Source organism: Ammodytes marinus, assembly GCF_949987685.1.
Source record: "Ammodytes marinus genome assembly, chromosome: 4".
Classification (NCBI taxonomy): Eukaryota; Metazoa; Chordata; class Actinopteri; order Uranoscopiformes; family Ammodytidae; genus Ammodytes; species Ammodytes marinus.
Window position 1 is genome coordinate 35,352,395 of NC_137233.1, and position 22,340 is coordinate 35,374,734.

At 41.1% G+C, this 22,340-nt stretch overlaps 1 protein-coding gene across 8 annotated transcripts in view; it reads left to right on the top strand.

Moving 5' to 3' along the window:
- Nucleotides 1-22,340, top strand: part of foxp1b (forkhead box P1b) — a 222,337-nt gene that overhangs the window by 19,025 nt on the left and 180,972 nt on the right. For all 8 annotated transcript variants that reach the window (XM_080025667.1, XM_080025672.1, XM_080025674.1 and 5 more), the window contains exon 2: nt 7,695-7,793. The gene's annotated coding sequence lies outside the window, so the exon portion shown is untranslated. The remainder of the gene's footprint in view (nt 1-7,694; nt 7,794-22,340) is intronic.

Sequence of the window (22,340 nt, forward strand, 5' to 3'; positions counted from 1 at the left end):
GCGCACCGCTCGGCTGAAAGGGTTCGCTGCATTTAAAATCCTGCATGCCCCGGCGTGCGGAACAATGATAGTTTAATAACGATTATTTTGTTTTCATGATTGAGGGAAGCCGTAATAGTAATCGAAAATGAAATTCAAGTTATTGCCCAGCCCCTCAAGAAGGATGACTTTAATTGGGCTGAATTTGGAGAGGTTTTAAATAGCTATATTTATTCTCAATCTTTATCATTTTGGCGCTCCTGATTTTCCTTTGGCGCTGGATAAATCCGCTTTGGCGGGCGCCAACATTTTCTCTATGCAGGAAAAACCCTGCTACTACCAACCTTGACAGTGGAAACAAAATGTTTAGTAAACCCCTCTGAAGTCCTAAAAAACTGATTCAAAAGGAGGATGTAAAAGGACGTTGTCTGCTCTCTGATGTTAGCTTGGTGGTCTCTGTGAGCGATGTTGTGGAGGATTTAGGTTAGGTTGGCTTTGCTAGCTAGTCAGCAAGCGAGACAGTGCCTTGATCAGAAAGATATAATTTTAAAAACTTTATTTCTGTAAGGAACTCAAAAGGAAAGTAGTCTACATAAATGAATCACAAAAACATAAAGGTGCTGCAAAACACTCAGTCATTTCCCTTGGATGTGAGGCAAAACATAGGTGGAGTACACTATTAACTTCAACACAGCTAAAAACAATGGAAGGATACAGTAACTCTGAAGTTACTGTTGTTTGCGTTGGTTTCAGTAGGTATTTTTGATCACGACACCCTATTTTCTACAAAATACTACACATTAGAGAGAAGATATTTGTCCACATGACAAATAATTCAATGGCACAAAAATAATAACACATTTTTGAAAAAAAATGTGTTACTGCTTTTTTTCCTTTGTAGGGCAGCATAACAGCGCCCTTGGAGCCGTTTTGGGGTTAAGTGCCTTGCTCAAGGAAACAATGGTAGAGATGATGTGTACTGTACATTTTATACCAGCCACTAGTGGTGCAAAACTCATGGTTCGGATCGTGTCAATGTCTTTTTTTTATTATTATTATTTTTTTTGCATTTTTATGCTTTATTGATAGTGTAGGACAGAGTTGAAATGGGGCAGAGAGGGGAGTGACATGCAGAGAACGACCGCGGGCTGGAATCGAACCCGGGTCCGCTGCTGGCCGAGGCCCATGAGGGGGACGCCCTACCAACTGAGCTAAGGGTGCCCCCTTGTCAGTCTCTTTGACACAATCTTTGTCGATCTTATTTTATAAAATCCACAGTGAATTACAAAATAGCCTGTGTCCACAAAGGCTATTTTAAATAGAATCTTAAAATATTTAAAAACAAAATTAAGTGCATAATTAGGTTATAATCCTGCTTCCTTTAAGCATGGATAGTAGTGACTGGGTGTGTATTGGAGAGATAAAGATAGGCAGAAAGATAGAAGGAAGAAGAGACAGCTTTAGACTGACTCCCGTTGAGATGAAAAATTAAACTGAAACTAAACTATCCTAACTGGGCTGAGTTGAGGTTGATCAGCCAAATGTAAATGAATAAATATTGTTAGCCTACTAAACTCAAGTGATGTGCTGTGGAATTGCGTCAGTAGCCTACGGTATCCCACATTATTTGCCCGTTCGCCACTAACTGTTCCGTATTACACGTACCGATCACTGGACACACACGTTTTTTTTCATATTCTCCCAATCCGCGGTTCACGTGCGTGCCGAACCGTGAGGGCTGGTCCTTACGGATCACAGATCAACCATGTTCTGTTGCACCAGTACCTGCCACCACTAGTTTTACAAATAACACCCTCACATAGCGACCTCGCAGTTACGGCCCCCACACACATCCTGCGTCTACCTCTGGAGCGCGTCGCGTTACCTTACTGCTGCCTCTCTCGGACTTTTCTCGGACACACATGCAACGTCTCAGCAGCTGCTGCTGCTGCAGCGCTGCTTCTAAAAGCCCTATCTTTCTACATAGAGTTTTCATAGATAATTCCCATTAAAAATGAAGTTCTTTCATGTCATCTATGATGCATATGATTTATATTGAGTCTGGACAGTAATCCGTGCGCCCCATTGCCATTTTTTTAATTTTTTTTTGCCATATTTTCGCTTGTTGGAAGTTTTATTTTGAAGGGGACACACCAGGAAATGGTGAAACTACAGCGAAAGCTGCCAGTATGAAGTCAATATGACTCTCAGCAGAGTATTTCAAAAATCACTTTACTGATTTATACGGGAGAGAGAGAGGGGGGTGTGGTCGGGGAAGAAGAAGGCCGTAGACACAGATAGAGCAACGGAAAACTGTTGCGCTCATCATGATCTTTTTTATTTCCTCACTATATTGGATCTCTATATGTGTCATTTATCCAAAAATGAAATGCCAGAACTAATTGAAAATTAGGTTTTAAATCCCTCGGATTTTGATTGCACAATTAAATCGTGAAATAAAGGGATTATTCGCGTATACGACTGAGGGATGTTTTATTTTGAAATAAACACACCGGGTAAACGTGTAACTAGAGTGAATGCTGCTGGTATGACTGTCAGCAGAGTATTTCTCTATCAGTTAAAGCACAGAGACGCGAGAGAGACGCGCTGCTCTCAGAAAAAAAATAGGCGAGCCTCCTGAGGTGAAGGGGAGCGTCGCTGCAGACGTGCCTCCGACGCGCCTCAGCAGTGCGTCTGAGGTTGGATGTGTGCTCGCTCTACGTTGATTTCACAGTCTGTGACAAAAAGTCAGACGCAGACGCGAGGTAGACGCGCAGTAGAGGTAGGATGTGTGTGGGGGCCGTTACTGTCTCTCTTTCCTCTTGGCCATCCCACCACTCAGTCTGTCAACAAAGGGATTTCTTCAGCTCGTTGTCTTAAAAAAAAGGCAAAGTTTCTTTTCTATTCTCTGCATGCGTTTTGCAGTCTGGTTCCCTCTCTGCAGCTGTGCTGGCCTCTTGGGCTGTGGGTCTGCTGGAGAAGTGGTGAGCTGTGTCATCTCCAGCCACTAACAACAAACAGCTGCAGCACCAGCCACCACTGTAGATCCAGGGACAATGTGAAACAAATTTTCCAACACAGAGAAATTAACAAACAAAGCCCCTAAAAAAACATAAACAATACCACAAGCAGCTTATGCAAATGCAAATGTGTTAGTAGATCGATAAGGCCTATTTGTGTACGCACAGACTGCAAGACAAGAGTGACCATTTTACACAGAGATGCACATCACAATACCCTGTTTGTTTTTGTATCTGCAGTAGCTAACCCCAAACATCTGTTTTTTGTATCTCTTCTACAGTGCTTGTCAAAGCCACACATTATGATGAAAGCACACGATTGTTGTTAAGTTGTGACATGAAATTACTCAAGCCTAAGAAGGTTGTTTGTTTCAGCAGTCTACGTGGAAGACACCAGATGTTTTGAAGCAAAGTTTTAGTCATTGTGTTGGGCTAGGGGATCAAACTGTCAGTGGGTTAAAGGTTGAACCGCATAAAATCTGCAACACCCACATAGTTAATTGGAGATAACAGATTTATTGCAAAGTGCTGAATTTACCTCACAGAGTTCAGTTTTTTCAGTGTTTGTCCGGTTTTGCAGCTGTTGTTTTGAACTTGATTGTCAAATATAAGTATTCTCTCAAAGTCTGTTGCAAGACATGACCGTTTATTTCATGAGATAGACGCTTCTTCTTCCACAAATGAAAAATTAAATCTCAACAACTCATTGTTTAGTTTTTTTTTTCTCCCACGTTGTAATTGTTTCTGTGTCATACGCAGCTATGAGTATTGCTAGAAAATAGTAATGCTTTTGAGGGGAATCATCTTTCCCATAGAATGGCTCTCACATTATTTTTAAAAGTGGGAAAAGAAAGATGAATTTTGCCCATAAAGGCCGTATCACAAGGGCTTTTTATCCTAAATGGCTCTGGGGATTGTTATCTGTGGGAAGTGTGTCCTGCCTCCGTCGTGTTCAATCAAGTGTCCACTTAGCTGTGACTGGGAGTAATTGTTCCCAAGTGGGCCACACAATGACCTGTTAATGTCTGCATTGACCCTCTAACCTTGTCAGCACATCTTGGGGAGGAGTTTTAAATCATGTGGATCTCCGACGCTACCGGGTCAAGTGGGCGTCGGCCTCTGAAAGACCACTCTCTTGTAATTGTCCCCCATTGCAGCATGGGTCAGCCATGGGTGTTCCCAAAGACCGGCTCTTATTAGATGAGGTTTGCTGGGAGTGGTGTGACTTAATGGGTCAAGCCATTGATCCGATACAGCGCCAATGCCCGATTGTGTCGGACATTACTTAAATAATTTTCAGTCACTGTCAGAATTAGTTAGACTCCCCACAGCCTGACTGTACAGTCACCCCCTGATTTGACTGTGTCCCAGTCATAGAATGAATGTATTTGTTATTAGGGACTTAAAGAGAGGCAAACAAAAATGACAGTAGCCTATACAACAAATATTTTCGACATGTTGTACATGTGCAGCACATGGCCCACACTGCACCAACCATCATTTGGCACCTGGTCATTCCTGACCCCATATCCCTCAACGAGGATGGACAGCTTCAAATGCCTGTGTAGTTTGCCTAGAAAACTCACAAATTACCGTCAATTAACGCACGCGCTGCAAAGTGTCTGGATGTGGGGTTTCTTTGGTAACTGACATAGTTTGTAATTTGAGTGAAAAGAGGGGATTAGCCAAGTGCGGTTGAGTCGAGTGTTGAGCAGCTGGCATGCATAAAGGCAGGGCCGCTGCTAAGCTTTTGGGTGCCCTGTCAGTGAGCCCCCCCCCCCCCCCCCCCAAAAAAAAAAAACAAGATGCTCGCGCGCGTAGAGCGCAAGCGGAATTTTTTTGCCCTTGCAAGATCTCTGCGACTGCTTTTTGGCACATTTTCTGTAGTGATGAGTTTTTGCGAACAGCATTTACTAACAGAAAGAACAGGTTAACGCAGTGGTTCCCAACCTTTTTTGGGCTGTGACGCCATTTTGACATAAAACATTTTTGGCAACCCCAGAGATTTTTTTTTTCTATAATTAGTTTTTTGAACATGTTTGTTATACTGTGTTGCAAATGCAGAGTAGCCAGGATTAGTGCACAAATTGACATCCCTGCACATCGTTTTTACCATTTCGATAGCAGCTGGCAATATTAATGTCTATACTATGCAGCTTCACAGCCCTAGCAATGAGATAGCTCACCTCCAAAGCAACTTTCAGGGCCTATTCACTACCAGTCACAGCCTTTTTGAAGTACACTTTGCTGCCTATTCAGCTTGGCAAATTTATTTTTTTAGTAAGAAGATCTTGGTTTGCTGACACGCCCTCTGTGTTGTGTGAAAGTGCCTTTTGAGTTTGAATTTGGGAGACTGTGGTGGGGACACTGGACCTTCTAGGGGGCTCCGGGGGAATGTTCCCCCGGAAGAAAAAATTTAAACTTTTAATGTAAAATTCATCAATCTGGTGCACTTTGAGAATAAAACTATGGCTAAATCAACTGTGTCCATGTGAGCTATTTAGTATTTTAGGTTTAAAAAATCCATTCAGCTTCGGGAATTTTTAAAATAATCCCTTATCCCGAAGATCCTTCTCTCTTTGAAGTCTTTGTTTATTTTTTTTAATGACTCAATATAGGCCCCTGATCTTTGTGGCCCCGAACAATGTTATTTAAAAAATAACTAACATGTACTGCCACATGATTGGCCCCATAACTAATTTATGTATTTTTTGTAATGTAATGATTATCATGACATTTTTTAAGAAACCTCAATTTTGGGGGGCCCCGGATCATCTTTTTTTCCTTTGTAAAAAAAAAATTTAAATTATAAAAAGGCCCCCCAGGTACTTGGTGCCCTACGCGCTCTGCGTACCCTGCGTATAGGGAGCGGCGGCCCTGCATAAAGGCCACAAAGTAGCAGTAGCTCAGTCTGTTGGAACTTGCGTTAGAGACCAGAGGGTTGCTGGTTGAAAATTTCTGTTGGGATCAACATATTTTTGGGAGAAATGACAGGGATGCAACAGAGTAATCGGAGAGGTTTTATCTGGGGCCTGATAGTATAGGCCCAGGAATGTAGACGGGCTGTGGAAACAACGGGCTGTACATGAATGGGGTTAGTAAGTTGAATTCCGATCCACATGGTGAATTATGGGACTGTGTTCTTTGTTGTGTCTGGTTGGAGGGGCTACACGGCTAGAGTTCTAGATTCTGGTTTCTGACACACTTTCTCATAGTGCAGGGCCGATTAAATGGGAACTGAATTGCTTTGCTGCTGCTAGAGACACAGCTACATTTAAACAGCAAAGTGGCACATACATACATCACAAGGCAACAAGCCACACATGCTGCCATGACTCCTGTGACAGGGACACAAGCAGGATCCATCTATTACTCTGCCTCATTTGCATGATCTGAACCGTATCTGGAAGTCATTAGCATCTTTCCACTTGTTTATCCGGCTACAGATGAATGCTTTCGGGGCGTAACATCAGGTTATTGAATAACCACAAAGCTTGTTTCAAATGTGTTTGTAGTGCTACAAGTCATTCATCGTTTATGTAAAACACGTGTTTCGAATTTTATTTTTTTCTTAGGTTCAAGACCACTTGCAGGTTGCAGGTCACTGTATTACTGTGAATGTATTCTCCAATGCAAATGATTTTTGTTGGTGTCATGCCATCATTTAGTTTTTGTAAAATGTTGCAGTGGTAACATTTTTATAGCTATTTTTTCTATATTTATGTTGTTAGTTACGTTGTTGTCATTGTGTTATGTTATGTATTTGACACATTACAACACCTACATATATATCTATAAAATGAACACAGCACATTTATAAAGGGCAAATATGTGACATATTTACAGGAACCAGAGATACAAACTCCTTTGCAGATATTTGACATTGTCCGTCATAGCCGCTTATCTGCATTTTCAGATAGGAAAGAAAATAACTTTGATATGCATCTAGGCCAGGCGTGCCGACAGGAATCAGTGTGTCATAATAACATAACCAATACTTGTGGCTGACGATGATCACTTTTACTTTTGCCAGCCTTATGTCATATCTGTACCATAGATAGTAAATAATATGGATGTAGCATCCGGGCTGACCTCAGTTATTCTCACGGCATCCAATAATCCTGGTTTGTGCGCGTCGCCATTTTGTGAGATTTTTACTCCGCCTCACGTCGGGGGGAGGGAGATAGCTGACGTATACCTCCGAGGCAAAGTGAGGGACAACAGGCGGAGAGCTGTCACTCAAGAGATCGCGCAAATACATTTTAACCTCCGATAAAATAAAAACTAGCGTGTTCCAAAAAAATTCACCCCCCTCAGTGTTGTCATGGAGATATGACCTAAACATACAGACTAAAATGGTTTTGTGGCCCAGGCTGTAAATAAGTTTAATAAGACTTTGAAAACGGCCTATCTAACAAGTGAGTCAAAGAAAAACTGCTCGGTCTTGGCACCACCCCCAGTGGCACTTCCTGGTTACTACAGTTGTGGTCACTTCCTTATTGGATGCTGGTAAAAATCGCTGAGGTTGGGGCTTGATCTGTACATGATGTGGGCTGGGTGGACCAGCGTAGGGGCTTTCCCCACCTTGCACTTCCTGTTTGTAATAGTTGTATCTTTCCCCTTCCTTCCTACTCTCTCTCTCTCTCTCTCTCTCTCTCTCTCTCTCTCTCTCTCCCTCTGTATTTCTCTGGTTAGTGTCCTCTGTGAAACCCCCGCGGGTCCTGCCCTCAAGACTGAACGGTGAATTCTGATTGGCTGAATGGAGTGCCAATCTGTCTTCCACCAGTGATCAGGGTACGTGGCAGTCCTCCCACTTAGCCGTCTCTTATTTCATACAGTAATGTTTGTGTGCTGTTTGTCTGTGAAGTGATTCCAGAACTCTAAGTCTTACTATTAGACTCATTTGTATGGGGCCATAATTAGCTTTGCACAAATCCCAACAGATGTATTCTGAGCTTTTCATCAGTTTTATTGTTCAGCTGTTGAGGCCAGTGAGCATGCATGTGAGCGAAAGTCACAGCTAGTACAACATAGGGTTGAATATTTTGCTGATTTTATTGACCAATAATGCAGTAAACTTTTTTTTTATTAATTAAACTACATGTCCGTATTTGTGTAGACTAGTTCCAGGTCTCTGAGTTGCTGCCAACATGGCTGATATTGCCAGCCATTTGAAAAGGTCTGGAACTCATGCTGTGAATGGCAGTTTGCCTAGTTTAAAATGAACAGAGCCAGTCAGGGCTAATTCACAGCCCCTAATCCTGGAGGTCCAGATTCAGAGCTATACAATAATAATACATTAGAGGCATTATTGCTTGGGGTCTAATTTATTTTTAATTTTTTTTTATATTTAACTCTTAATACTGACAACTAAAATGTATTTTCAGGTTCCACTGCTAAGGAGTTATATCATATTGTAGGCTACAGTAAGGAGTTATATCATATTGTAGGCTACAGTAATTATAGGATCATGAATATGAAAAATACACCAAGATTTACCAACCATTGCCACTGAAAAGTGTGTAAAAATAATCATAACAATGATTCAAATAAATACAGTTAATTTCACACCTGAAATCAATGAAATATTTGAAATGTGTTTATACGGCGTGTTGCCCTCTATCTGACTGTTGCACCGTCAGCTGCTTTGTGTTTGGTGACTCTCTCCTGTGTTTTCTAATATCTTTGGCATACTGTAGTGTATTCTGTCCCTCTGCTCACCTCTGTCTGCCCTGCAAGGCCCTGATTGGCTGAACACTTTCTGCACTATAGTCTGGCTGCTTGCCAGCCGTGCTGCCAGTGGCTGCTGTGCCCCCTGATCAGAAGAGAATGTGACATTTGTGCAGAGGTAATGGAATCTGCGTGCAATTAAATCTCTGACTGTGAAGAGGAGTCTCCCACCCCCCATCTCCTGCCATTGCCAGCAGCAAGGGGGAGGGGGGGCAGGCGCGATGATGAAACCTTCCCAGCAGGCCCCCCTTTGCCGCACTCTCATATCCAATCTCCATGTCAGGTTGTGTTTTTTAGCTTTTGCCGCACTTGCCCTGCCTCTTGTCTGCCATTAATTAATTACAGAAAACATCCATTAAGAATCTCTCCAAGTGTTGTACAAGAATTAATATTCAATTACAAAAAATGACACATTACATGGCTGCAGAATTACAAATGCTGGTTGTTCTATTGTCAGCATGTTTTAAGATGAACCAATCTATTTCAAGGGGGCCCTAAATAATAAAAAAGTACAATTACAACATATTTAGAACATGCATCTTAACTAGGGGTGTGAACGTTTGCAACATTTTCTAAACGGTTACACGACTGCATTTTTTCATAATCAACTGTGGCCGATGGTTGTTATTTTTAGGGACAGTTGTCGGGGCAATTAAGCGTTTATTCGATTTCTTTTTTTTTGAGAGGGGAGTGCTAGAGAACAAGCAAGACAGAGAAGCATAAGACAAGGCAGAGGGCATATTCACGCATGGCTGAGGAGAGAGGGTCATATCTCTGTGCTCCTCTCTCTCTCGGCTGCCCTGCCACTACACTTAACGCCTCATTTGTGGGCGTTGTGGCCAATGGCTTGAGTCTGTCATCTCTTGCCATAAAAGGCATGCTTTTTCTCCTTCTCTGCTGATGGGGCACTTGCTTGTGGGTTAATACCAGACCCCCTCTATAGGCGGACTCATATCTAATGGATATGTGTGTATCCCCATCAGGATAGCTCATGAACATTAAACTGCTCTGCTATAGCTATTGTACTTGCTGGAGCTGCTTTGTGAAGGGCAGAGCCACGCCGTGCAAGCATTTCCCCCCTTTGCACTTGTGTTAGGAGTGGTCCCCTATCTGTGTTCCTCGTTCCACACACTGGGTGGACGGATGGAGATGCAGGATATCCAGGTCAAAGTGTGGCTCGGTCCTCTGTGTTCACACCCTGTGTCTAAATGCTATCTTAGATCATACTCCTTTTTAGATACTGGACACAATATTCCACAAAAAATATTGAAGTGGGAATGCATGTTTCAGTTTATTTTAAAGCCCTGTGAAACCCACATCCACAAATACTTTGAACTATGTCATGTATTGGAGATAGTAAGCATCTGAAAAGATTTAAGCATATGTATCAATCCAAATAAAAAATATTGTCATTTCAGTTTGATAAACTTTACAGAAATGTCAGTTTAGATGAGGCTGGCTATGCTCAGGTTCTCATAACACAATAAGTATTTTTGAACCAATCATGGCAGTTGTCTGCCCGGACGTTCTATAAAACAATGACTGTTGCCATGGCTACTGTTTAACACAGTCCTGTCAAACCGTCTAGAAAGGTAAAAGAGCTGTCTTTTTAACCAAGTTTTATAATACGTATATGAACATTTATTATTTCAATCAGACACACCCAACTGTGATATCATATATTATATACCAAGTGTCCAGAGGCTTTAAAGAATGAAAGATTCCATTTTATTCTCCCCATGCTGCTGAATGTCTAAACCCCCACTTTAATGTGACACGTTCAACTCTCTCTCTCACATTCAGCTTCCCTGGTAATGTGTTTTGTCATGATCAATTATTAATGTCAGCGTTCGTTGAAAGGAGTGTTGTCTCAGAAAATAAGAGGGTCACCCTGTTTGGTCTTTTCTCTTCACCCAAGGGTCAATGGAACCTCCCCACTGCACTATACAAGTCACTAGGAAAACTGCTGCTTCTTTAACTTTATTCACTTATATCCTGCTTGATAAAAATCCAGCGGTATTCCTCTTGGCTCTCTCTGTTTTCCTCTGTTGCCGCCATGGCAATGTGTTCTGTCGTGCGATATACACAGGGAAAAGGCTTTTGCTTGGAGACAGCGAGAAAGAGGCTCACTCCATTAGTGTCATCGAATGGCGAATTAGATCAGTCCGACAGATAGATGTGAAAAATTGTTTTAATTGTACAATTATCCGAGGCTGCTGGCTAGCCACTTGTGCGGAAAAGTGCTGTGCTGATGTGGTGGGTGAAGGCCAGGGGAAGAACACATTTTGGCCTTTATGTGCTTATTTTGTCTCTGTACAGGAAATAAACAACAATCGGGGGTCCTGAGGTTAAGACATAAACACACACAAACTGGCAGACACACTCACGCTCCCCCTGGGCAGGTTGTGACATGCTCAGTTGAGATGCTGCTCCTTCAAGTAAACATGTCTGGCCAGTGAGCATTCTCCTCAGGCAAAGAGGGGGGCGCCTGGAACCATCTCGCCAAGATGCCACAACTCAACACAAATGTAACCGCTACGCACAAGGGCGTGCTCTACACTGCTGGCACAGTGAGAGAGAGACAGAGAGAGACAGAGACCGAGGCAGAAAGAGAGAGAGAGACAGAGGCAGAGAGAGAGACACACAGAGACAGAGAGACAGAGACCCCTCCAATATATTGGGAACTCGTTTTATCACATTCAGCTGATTTCTGATGAATGTCAAATGCAGGACTATGTACAGATGGCACTAAATATTTAGCTTTATATCCGTCATTTGCTCTATGCTGTTTTCCCCCCTGCTAAAAATTATAATGAATGAGAGTTTGCTTGAAGTAGCTATCTTAACAAAAATAATCATAGTTATCTTCCTGTTTAAAACAGTGATGAGCTATTTTACTGAAACAACACATATTTTTTCGTATACAGAATGTTTAACTAAAGTCCTACTTCCGTCAACCTAAGATAATTGTTTTCATGGTTTTGAATAGTGGTAGTCCTGCGTTGCATCCTTTCCACATAGAATGGCATCACTGTTAAAGCAGTAAACTGATTACAATTAAATATGTCTGCTGTTACAAAAGATTAAACGGTATTGGGCCAGGGCTGACCTCATTCCAGTTGACTTATATTTGCAGTTTATCTGTGAAACAAACGTTGATTTAATCGTCAATTTTATACAAAAAATTGTCATAAATATGAATCATTCACATCTATCTATGACCATTTAGATTTAAATGGCAGTTGAGTTTGTATACAGCATAAAAGCATCCATGTGGCTCTCACAGTCCTGACAAATCAGTTACCGAATGATTTTTCAAGCCTGGTGGGGCAGAGCCAAAGCCCAGGCCAAACACACTGATGTGCTGCAGTCGGCAGCTGCATGCAATTTTCAGCTCAACTCATTCAAGTGTAATAAAACAATGCAAGAAGAAGAAGTGCTGACAAGCTGCTGTGGGGCTGGATGCTCTCACTCTCCAAGGAAAAAGGTTGAAATAGGACACAGGACAACGGAATTAACAATAACTGGAGGAGCTGCTACCAGATAAATTGCCTTCGCCGAGTGGCCTTTTCTGTTCCTAGTTTGGTCTATAATCAAAAACATTTTGTCAAGTAATACGCAGGTTCTGGTTTGTGTCATAACAACAAGCAGGCCTTTGATACATAAATCAAACAGACACACAGCGAGCCGGTCTGAGAGCTTGGTGCGTCTCAAGTTGTTATCTGCGTCATGCTTTGTTGTTCGGTTGCATCTCCTGTGATAATACACAGGGGGATTAGCAAGGTAACAAGGCGGCGGCACTCTCCTTTGAGGATGCCACGCGTGGCTCTGAATGTCTCTTACAATAGTACATAAACAGAGAGGAGAGGGGGGAGTTCCACTCAAACGGTGATTTCCCGGCTATACGCGGGGGGAGCCTCCTCCAGGATTATAGGCTAATGAAAGGTGGACAGGAAAAGGGACTCAGGGGTCTGGAACCATGGCGGCCGGGTGCAGCTGCTGGTCAGAGAGAGGAGAAAAGGAAGCGGCGTGCACCCGGTACTAAAGTGCAGCGAGAAGCAAATTAAAGCTCATATCTGCCATCTCCCTCGCCTCCCTGCACCTTCCTGTTTGGACTTGAAGGTGATTGGGGAGCCAAGGCGGTGACAGTTGACGGAAGCTACGCGCAGGAGGAGAGAGTATTTATTTACAGTGAGACGCAGCGATGCTTGTTCAGGATGCGGTTTCACGCAGGATGTGCCCCCCCCCCCCTCTCCACACACCCCCGACGCACACACACCTCCTTCCATCTTTCTCATCTCAACACTACAATCCCCAGGTCTGTTTGAAATCAAATCAAATTAGTTTTATTTGTATAGCCCAATATCACAAATAGACCTTCGCCTCAGTGGGCTTCACATTCCGTACAGGATGACACCCTGCCCTTAGACCCTTAACTTGACTCAAAAAAACTCCTAGTAAAAAACCCTTTAACAGTACTTTAAACAATGGAGAAATCTCAGGGAGAGTGACAGAGGAAGGGATCCCTCTCCCAGGACGGACATCATGCAATAGATGTCACAAGGAGAGAATAATAGAAAATCACAAAATGTTTACATGCTAATACTCAAATAGAATATGGATAGTTAATAGTGTGGATGCAGGGGGACTTGAGATGCTGCCAGAGGAGGGACCTGATCCATACCGTCTCATCTCCACCAGGGAAACCTGGAAGAGGACAAACAACCAATGAGAGAGAGAGCGAGAGAGAGTTTGGATTTATTTGATGCTTTGGCAATATTGCTTTTTGAAAAAGAAAAAAAACTTTCATGCCAATAAAGCCAATTTTGAATTTGAATTTGAATTTGAATTTGAGAGAGAGAGAGAGATCACCATTAACGTGGAATATAAAGAAAGAAACACAATGTAAGAATACAATGTTTAACAATCGGAAGTGGGTTATTGGGGAGGGAGGTGTGGCCTCCTGCAGAGGGATTTAGGCCACGCCCCCTACATGCACTGTGCATTCCTCCATCATATGGGAGGGGGGGGGGGGCATTTGACTTGATTTATTAAATAGTTTGGGTGGAGGGGATGAGTAGTATAATCTCAACATTCATGTTTTTGTTGTTCAGGGAATAATTGACTGAAATCTGTTGAAATGTTATGTTTTTTTAATTGTATTATGTTGCATGGATGTCTGCCTATGAATAAACATAATGTTTATATTTATGTTTGGATATGATACAGATCATTTAAATTACCCCCATTTCTAGTTCATTCCCATAATTCCCAATTTTGAATATTCCCAAAATTCTCCAACTTAACTTCCCATGCAAAGTAACCGGAAATTTAGCGGAGCTCACTCAGCATGCCTTCCTGCCTGGGAGCCGGTGGTATCAAGTCAACATAGGTCACTGAGGAGCAGGAGTGTGAAACATTAAGACTGCATTGTGTTGTGTGACTAAAAGAGTGCCTGCAGGCATCCCGGAAAAAAGGAAAACAGTGTTTGAAGTACAGAAAATGAGCAATATTGAGCATATCAGAAAATTGTGTGTGTTTAAACACAGTCCAAAAGAGAGTGTGTGTGTTTGTGTGCAGAAATTCCACCTCGTAAAGCAGAGGTTTGAGTGGAGTTGAAGGTGTGTAAATCCCTGTGATTACACTGTACACAGTGGCTGCAGTACAATGACCTTAACCCTACAGTACAGTATTAACATTAGATTAAAAGGAATCATTTTAGTCATGGCGGGCAAAAACATTGTTTTTTCAAGCACTAGTGAATTTTAAGATTTTGGGCCATTTCGCTTCCATGACATGTCCTCTTTTATACTTGTATAAGTTAAAGGTCCATAATTTACATTTCTGTGTTTATTTGACTAAACCTTGTCTGTATGCGTCTGTATATTTCTCTCCACCATCTAAAAGAACCATTTCAACATTAGTTTTTTTCTATACTCTGAACCAAAAATCTCAACTTCTAAATCACTTACATAAACTACATTTTTCATAATCATTCTTCTGAAGGTTATTTCTGAAGGATTTGTTCATATGTTGTTAATTGTCTGCTTTATGACAAAAAGGCCTTTTTAAGACCTGTACATAAAGTGTTCTTATCTAAATATGAAAGGCTGTATCCAAGATTTGTGTTTTTTTTAAGAGATGCAAATTCATACATAAGAAGTTAGAAATTGCCAAATTTGCATATTAATTCAAAAATTTCTGAAAAATATTGTAATACAAGAAATAATAGTTTTAATGTAAGTAATCAGCTGGCAAAGATTCATGATGATATCTATAAGTTACAAATGTCATCTTTTTCACCTGCAGTGTCTCACCATAAAAGATGCAAGTGTGTGCAAGCTCATACAAAACCACCCAAGAGCAAATACACAGGATTTTCCTCTTTATTAGTCAGATAGCATTGAACATGCAGCAGGCACAACTTTTCACCTGGCCCAGTCCTGCCATTCCAGGCTTTTCATGTGCTGGGTTATTATTGAGAGCAGTAAACGTTTTGAGTGTGCTGGAAAGGTGAGCAGCTCAGATCTCTGCTCTGCTTAGCTGTCACGTCAGGCATTAATCCGCCCCCAAAGTTTCAAAGGCAGCTTTTACGAGCTGCCTTACGGCCTCATCTATGTGGACAGAGGCATCTAAACTCTGGAGAACCTGCCTGCCACATAAAACGCACATCTGTTAAAGCCTAAATAGTAAAACAGCCCCTGCGTGTCCAGGCAGCGCTCAGTTAATAATACACTCAAACACTCCCCCAAGCAACAACAGCAGCACTGATTGTCTTATAGTCACTTCCTTTAAACAGAGCTTATGTCTTTTTTTTAATGTCTTTTTTTAAAGATATTGACCTTCAAATAGTGTGGATATTATATATCAAAATTCTGCTACAATTAGTATATGCAGTATATAGTTAGTATAATGTAGTGGTGGGAGGATGGGAGAATCTTATGTTTCATCTATTTAAAGATGGAGTCAGCGATTCTGGAGCATGCTTGATTTCAGAATCACTTTTTGTCCAAATCAGTGAATATCTCTTCACGATCTGCTACCTGTCTGTACTGTGTGCGCGCTGAAAAAAAATCTGTTTTGAAGTTTAACACCACAGTGCCAATATATCTCCCTTTACTATCAACAGATCTGTAACTTTAGCAACAGTTGTCTTTACAGGGACACAGTTATTACGCACTTTTGCCAACTCAGTGGAGAGTAACTGGGTATTCAATATTGCTCCTATTAGTGCATTCCCGTCCCGTGCACTGGCTGTTGATTGCCTCTAAGTTCTTCCAGGGCACAGACACTCAGCTCTGGACATGTTAGAAACAACACAAATCTCAGGGCTGATTTGAGCGTTGTCTGAAAACATCTGGCAAATACCCTGAGGGGGAACCACAACCCATTCTGTCATGAACATAGTGTAAAGGGGGCAAGTCAAGTCATCATTCCAGTCTAGAATAGCAGACATTGTTGGAGGATGAGTGATTTTTTTATTTAATTACTTATTTTTTGTATACAAACTTGATGCCATAGTATATCTTGCTGATTTATAATAGTTTTGTAGAAATACGACTTGTCTGTGGCTGAAATTTGACTTGGGTGTCAGTGGCGCTGTCAAATTACTTGTGATATTGTTGAGAATGGACTTTTGGTCAGTGTTGCTTATCAATAGAGCTAATATAATAATAATAATAATAATAATAATAATAATAATAATAATAATAATAATAATAATAATAATAATAATAATAATAATAATAATAATAATAATAATAATAATAATAATAATAATAATAATAATAGGTTTAGAGCAGGGGTTCTCAAACTTTTGATAGCTGAGGGCCAATTTAGGAACCCAACATTGGACCGAGGGCCGCCGAAGGAAAAAAATTTAAAAAACTGAAATCATTTCAATGGCCAGTGTCTTTGCGTCTTTACAGTTTACATGTATTGGTCTGCATCCAATATTGTGTAATTAACACATTTTGATTAATAAATGAAGGGCTAGGTTTCATTTCAACATTGGGGGGGACACATTAAAAGCGGGGGTCTTCGGGTTGTCCACCAGAAAAATTTGAGGTTCAAAAAAGTCACCAATAACACCAGAAAAAAAGCTAGATTTGTCGCTTGTCGCTGTTTTGAAAAAAAAGTCAAATACAACAAAATCAAATACAACATATTATAATTCAAACGGTTTTAATAAGATTCAAATGAAAGATAGAACCAGTTAGATTAGAACACAGTCTGGGGGTCAGAACACAGGATGAGAAGGTGCTCTTTCCGTGTGGTTGCCCCAGGTCGTCTTCCTGGTGTATTTCCTTGGCATGATGGCTTTTCTACAATGTGTATGACATTAAAATAAAACATATGTTATGTAATATTACATTAAAATATGTTTAAGACTAAACTTAACTTGTGCCTCATGGTGGGGGAAAGTGAGACAGTGCCTCACTTTCCCCCACAGCATTTGGCTCACTTTCCCCCACCACCACAATTTGAGAAAAAACTACCTCTTAATTACTTAGCATTTCAGGCTAATCTTTAGCTAATATCGTCACATGGTTTTTATATGTTGGTAGTTCATCAACACGTATGATAGAAGTTTTTCTACATGAATACATTTGCTTTGGCACAACAGTTGATTAGAGTGGCCTTTTATTGTGGACAGTCTAAGGCACACCTGTGCACTAATCATGATGTCAGATCAGCATCTTGATGTGGCACACCTGTGAGGTGGGATGGATTATCTCAGCAAAGCAGAAGTGCTCACTATCACACATTTAGACAGATTTGTGAACAATGTTTGAGAGAAATGGTAATATTGTGTATCTGGAATGAATTTTAGATCTTTAAGTCCATCTCATGAAAAATGGGAGCAAAAACAAAAGTGTTGCGTTTATATTTTTGTTGAGTGTATATAATACATTAATCATACATTTAAATGGTGATTATACAACATTAGCAAATGATTGAATCCTAACTTGTTAGAAGATGCTAGGTGTTTTTCTTATTGGTTGTTGATTTGTGTATTGTCATCTGATACAGATGTAGACTGGAGTCGCGGTGTATGGTGACAACCAGCGATTGCTGCCTGTGAGAGCAGCTCATTGGTAGACATGGTTTGACTTAATGTTCAGTAGAACAACTCTTTTTAAATGGCTGTACAAATGCTAAGTGAATCGGTTATAATCGTATATATTGCGCTAAAGAGACATGTCTTAATGTGGATTTAACCAACGCTGAGAAGGTCAAATATAGTCTAAATGGTATTGGTGTTTTTGGGTTAGGGGGCTAAACCTAGCCTACTAACCTATGTGCTAAAGACACAGTCTCAGAGAATCTACATGGTTTTGATCAATTCTTTATTGTGATGCCTGTAATGGATAATGACAACATAGTTACATCCTGCATGAATCACAATAAGAAATAAAAAAAGATGTGTTATTTACTGATATAGCAAAGGCTCTGTTTGAGAGTAAGCTGGGTCTTAGCCTAATTGATGTTTTGGAAGATGAGCTCAATTGGATGAGTCATTAGACCTATTACCAGAGTTTTATTAAATGCCCCCACCCAAACAGAAAGAAAAAAAACTTGCTTGTGTAACACTTCCTTGCCAGAATAACGGGAGGCTGAGATGGTAAAAAAGCAAATAATATATGTGTAGATTGATCAGTGGGAAGCGACCCCATTATCTCCTGAGATGTTAATTACACAGTGCTCAGCTTGCATGTCAAAAGGCAGATAATTGAAGAAGGTAAAAGATGTGCCAGACTTTATTTATGCTTTCACTTGGAGCCAGGAGATGATGGCCTCGCTCTTCAGGGCTTTTTATTTCTCTTTCTTCTCTAATTTTTTGTCTATAATGTATTTATTGTTGGCTAATATTACAATGTCATAGTTTAGCAGGGATATTATTCACAATAAAGAGAAGAATTGATAAAAGCTGTGTGTGTGCATGTGCGTGTGTGTGTGTGTGCTGTCTCTCTATTCACATTTGAATATGATTTAGATTAAATTAACTAAATTCACGTCCTTTAAAGGATGCTGTGTTTGGCCAATGATTTTTTAGACCTCTTGAAGTACCCTCCTTGGCATTTGTCCGATTGCTGCTTATTACCAGCTTACATTTTTCTTTTAAATGCAACAGCTTTCCATAAATGTCTGAAATGTAAGATAGCATGCACATATTCTGCTAAGAACTGTAGGTCTGTAACTCAGTTATGCTCCCTATAGGGCCAAAGCTTAGAGAAGTGTATGTAAAAACTCAATGGAACAGTACTAAGTTAAATGGTGTGTCTTAACAATCTCCTATTTCCAAAAGGAATTGCGTGGTTGTTGATATCAATAATACAACCCCAATTTCGAAAAAGTTATGTAAAATGTGAATAAAATAGAATGTGATCATTTCCTAATCCTTTTCGATGCGTATTCAATATAAAACAGAACAAACACATCATATGTATTTGTTTAAACTGATAAACTTCATTGTTTTTTGTAAAAATGTTGTGCATAAAACATGTTTCAAAACAGTTGGGACAGTTAAGTGAAGTTACTTTATTAGTCAATTGAAATTTGTCTTTTCGCATATTCCCTCTCAAGTTACCACACTTCGGAGGGGGTCAGAGCGCAGGGTCAGCTATAGTACAGTGCCCCTGGAGCAGTTTTGGGGTTAAGTGTCTTGTCTTGAACTCACCTGAAGGAACTGATGCTTACAAAGAAGTCAACAGGAGCATCAAGAAAGGCATGCAGTCAGCAAAACAGAACTGGATTGAGGGAAAGTGCAGAGAAATAGAGAACAGCCTGAATACCAACACCAACACCAAGATGGCATATCAAACTGTCAAGGAGCTAACAAGAGCAAAACAGACCAGAGTCTCTACAATTCAGAGTAAGACTGGTGAATGCCTAACGGAAGAACAGAAAATCCTGGACAGGTGGACAGAATACTGCTCTGAGCTCTACAACCACACGGCAGGTGGAGATCCCACAGTCCTGGCATGTCCTCAATCCATTGAGGAAGAGGACAAACTCCCCATCCTCCGTGAAGAAGTGGAGACAGCAGTCCGAGCACTGAAAAAAGGGAAGACAGCCGGAATGGACAACATCACAGCAGAGCTCGTACAAGCAGGGGGAGAAGCCATGATCGACACTCTCACCATCATGTGCAACAAAATCTGGCAGAGTGGTGAGTGGCCTACATCATGGACCTAGTCACTCTTCATCACACTTCCGAAGAAAGGCAATCTCCAACTGTGCCAAAACCACCGCACCATCAGTCTCATTAGCCATCCCAGCAAAGTGAGAGAGAGCAAATACAAGTTAAGAGGAACCTGTATATTCAACAAACCATCTATAAGAAGAACCAATACAAAACTACACTGTATTACGACAAAGGCTGTAAGTCTGTGGAACAACTGCAATGATGAGCTAAAAAAATGTACAACAATATCAAAACTAAAAAAACTCTTCAGAAATCAAACATTGAATTGTTATGACCTGGAGCAGTGAATTTCTGTTTTGCTGTTTTCAATTTGATGGTTTTCGTTCATCTGTTCCATTATTTTATTTTGTTATTTTGTCGAAAAGTTTTGATTTGTTTAACCCACGAGCCAAACATCATAGACACTGACTGATTCACACTGAACATTTATTTTTTTTGTAAACAATTATAAAAAATAAGAGGGGGTAGGACCAGAAAAGTTTTTCTTAACTTCTTCCTATCCCTTTTGAACATGAACTATGTTATTTGAGTTATGTATTTGTTGCTTAGGATCCTGAGGATCCCATTTGTTTGTTTTTAATTTCTTTCTTTCCTTTTTTACTGCTCAATCGTTTTATTTTTGTTTGTATTTTTTTTTAACCATGTTCAATAAAGACTTAAAAAAAAAAGAAAGTCCTGCTGAAAATAATACTGAATAGGTTAAAACCTCAAGCTGAACTGATCATAGCTGAAGAACAGGCTGGATTTAGGGCAGGGCGGAGCACCACAGAACAGATATTCAACCTCAGAATTATCTGTGAGAGATATCTGCAACACCAACAACACCTTTACCACGTGTTTGTAGACTTCAAGAAAGCCTTCGACCAGGTATGGCAAGTGGCACTGTGGGCAACCATGAGGAAATACAACATCAGCCCTAACCTTGTCAGAGTCATTCAACACCTGTACAACAAAGCTACCAGCGCAGTTCTCTACAATGGAGCTATCGGAGACTGGTTCAGGACAACAACTGGAGTGCGCCAAGGATGCCTTCTCTCCCCTATTCTCTTTAATCTTTTTCTGGAGCGTATCATGGCGGATGCCCTGGCAGATCATGAAGGAACGGTCAGCATAGGAGGCAGACCGATTACCAACCTCCGTTTTGCAGATGACATTGATGGGCTAGCTGGAGAAGAAAAATAACTTGCCAGCCTTGTTGAAAGGCTTGACACTACTTCCCAAGCCTATGGAATGGAAATCCATGCTGAGAAAACCAAAATGATGACCAACAACAACAGGGGCATCCTCTCAGAGATCAAAGTCAATGGACAGGCACTGGACACGGTGTCCAGCTTCAAATATCTGGGAGCAACCGTGTCCGATGAAGGATCCAAGCAGGATCCTTCATCTGGCAAAACTCAAGCCCATATGGAAAGACAAAAACATCAGTCTGGCATCAAAGGTGAGACTACTGCGATCACTTGTCGACTCAATCTTCCTATATGCTTGCGAAACTTGGACCCTTACAGCTGAGTTACAGAGGAGAATACAGAGCATGGAGATGAGATGCTACAGGAGACTCTTGGGTATCTCCTACACCCAACATGTCACAAACAAGGAGGTTCGGCAAAAAATCAGCCAAGCCATTGGCTCACATGATGACCTGCTTACCACTGTTAAAAAACTGAAACTGAGGTGGTACGGACACATCACCAGATCCTCAGGCCTTGCAAAGACCATCTTGCAAGGAACCGTACAAGGTGGATGGAGACGAGGGAGACAAAAGACAAGATGGGAAGATAACATCAGAGAATGGACTCACTTGAAAATCAGTGAGGCAATGAGAGCTGCCGAGGACAGAGAGGGATGGAGAGAGCTGGTCAACAGATCATCTGTGGTGCCCCAACGACCCTCCGGGGTTATGGGATAGAAGAAGAAGAGGAAGTCTTGCTCAAGGACACAATGGTAGAGATGGTGGGAACCGTAGACGTAATACCAGCCACTGTTAGTTTTACAAGTAACGCCTTACTGTCCGGTGCCAGAGATGGAACCAGCGACCTCATGGTTACTGGTCGGCCACCTTTCCTTTAGGCCATTCTACTACCCCTGGCAGTGTTCACCATTGTATTTCACCCCCCTTTCTTTTAACAACACTGAGTAAGCGTTTGGGAACTGAGGACATTCATTGTTGACATTTTGAAAGCAAAATTATTTCCCATTCTTGCTTGAAATACAACTTCAGATGCTCAACATCCCGGGGTCTCCATTGTGATATTTTGTGCTTCATAATGCACCAAATCTTTTCAATAGGAGACAGGTATGGACTGCAGACAAGCCAGTCTAGTAACCACACTCTGTTCCTATGAAGCCAAGCTGTATAAAGACATGCAGAATGTGGCTCGGTATTATCTTGCTTAAATAAG